This window comes from Chiloscyllium plagiosum, chromosome 2 (genome assembly GCF_004010195.1).
Source record: "Chiloscyllium plagiosum isolate BGI_BamShark_2017 chromosome 2, ASM401019v2, whole genome shotgun sequence".
Classification (NCBI taxonomy): Eukaryota; Metazoa; Chordata; class Chondrichthyes; order Orectolobiformes; family Hemiscylliidae; genus Chiloscyllium; species Chiloscyllium plagiosum.
In genome coordinates this window covers 112,265,619-112,267,786 of record NC_057711.1, presented here as the reverse complement: position 1 = coordinate 112,267,786, position 2,168 = coordinate 112,265,619, and positions in this window count along the sequence as shown.

Below are 2,168 nucleotides of genomic sequence, written 5' to 3'. Positions count from 1 at the left end.
CAGGAGGTAGAAGGGGGCAGTTGGAAGGCGGTGGATGGGAGATCCCCTGAGCTGATGAGGTTATGGATGGTCTGGGAGATGATGGTTTGGTGGTGGGAGGTGGGGACATGGTCAAGGGGGCAGTAGGAGGAGGTGTCCGTGAGTTGGCGTCTAGTTTCAGCAGTGTAAAGATCGGTGTGCCAAACTACCACTGCGCCTCCCTTGTCTGCCTGTTTGATGGTGAGGTTAGGGTTAGAGCGGAGGGTGTGGAGGGCTGCGCGTTGTGAGGGTGAGAGGTTGGAGTGGGTGAGTGGGGTGGACAGGTCGAGGTGGTCAATGTCACAGCGGCAGTTGGATATGAAGAAATAGAGGTCGGGTAAGAGGCCAGCACGGGGTGTCCAGGTGGATGGGCCGTGTTGGAGGCGCAAGAAGGGGTCGTCAGAGGTTGGGCGAGAGCCCTGGGTGAAGAAGTAGGCGCGGAGGCAAAGGCAACGGAAGAAATGCTCGATGTCTAGCCACGCGTCGAACTCATTGATCCGGGAGCGAAGGGGATAAAGATGAGGCCTCTGCTGAGGACTGATCGTTCCTCCTCAAAGAGGGGAAGGTCTGGAGGGATGATGAAAATACGGCAGGGCTGGGAGCTAGGACCTGGTGTGGAGCTGGGAGTGGGGGTGGGGTTAGGCATGGGGCCGGAGATGGGCGTGGGGGCGGAGATCGACGTGGGGGCGGCATAACGTGCAGTGTGGTCCTTGAGCAGGTGAATGATGTCACTGGGGTCGGAAGTGGCTGTGGCCACAGCAACTCCGGGGGAGGGAAGTGGCTGTGGCGACAGCAACTCCGGGGGAGGGAAGTGGCTGTGGCGACGGCAACTCCGGGGGAGGGAAGTGGCTGCGGCGACGGCAACTCCGGGGGAGGGAAGTGGCGCGCTGGGCAGAAACGGCGCTGGTCCCAGTGGCTGTAGATCCTGCGGCGACCACGTATCTGTCGGCAATAGTCTTCCTGGCAATCGTGGAGGCGGTTGTCTGGGCAGTGATCACGGAGGCTGCATGGTTGGTGGTGGCTGTTGTTCGTGCGGTGGTGGGGGCGGAAATGGCGTCACCGTTCGCCGCTGCAGTGGTGGCTGCAGCGGCTGCATGGGCAATGGCGCCCGAGCGGTTCCGGAGGTCACGAGAAGGTTCAGGAACGGTCGAGGAATCCAGAGTGTGGGGGTGAGTACTTGAAAATTTTTTGTACATACTTTCTTTGATGTTCAATATGGCTAGGAAAAAAAACGTTTGTTCAGTGTATGAATTCTTCTGAGGATAACCATCCCTCCAGACCTTCCCCTCTCTGAGGATGAACGATCAGTCCTCAGCAGAGGCCTTACCTTCATCCCCCTTCGCTCCCGGATCAATGAGTTCGACACGTGGCTAGATGTTGAGCATTTCTTCCACCGCCTTCGCCTCCGCGCTTACTTCTTCAACCAAGATTTTCGTCCACCCTCTGACGACCCTTTCTCCCGCCTCCAACACACCCCATCCACCTGGACACCCCGTGCTAGCCTCTTACCCGCCCTCTATCTCTTCATATTCAACTGCAGCCGTGACATTGACTGCCTCAACCTGTCCACCCCTCTCACCCACTCCAATATCTCACCCTCAACGTGCAGCCCTCCACTCCCTCCGCTACAACCCCAACCTCGCCATCAAACTGGCAGACAAAGGAGGTGCAGTGGTAGTTTGGCGCACCGATTTTTACACCGCTGAAGCTAGTCGCCAACTCATGGACACCTCCTCCTACTGCCCCCTTGACATGACTCCACCACCAAACCATCATCTCCCAGACCATCCATAACCTCATCAACCATCCACCATCTCCAATCTCATAGTTCCACAACTCCGCACTGCACGTTTCTACCTCCTGTCCAAAATCCACAAACCCGACTGCCCCGGCCGACCCATTGTCTCAGACTGCTCCTGCCCCACTGAACTCACCTCTGCATACCTCAACACTGTCCTGTCCCCCTTAATCCAAGAACACCCCACCTATGTTCGGGACACCACCCAAGCCCTCCACCTCCTCCATGATTTTCGCTTACCCGGCCCCCAACGCCTTATCTTCACGATGGACATCCAGTCCCTATACAATTCCATCCGCCATCACGAAGGCCTCCAAGCCCTCCGCTTCTTTCTCTCCCGACGACCCAACCA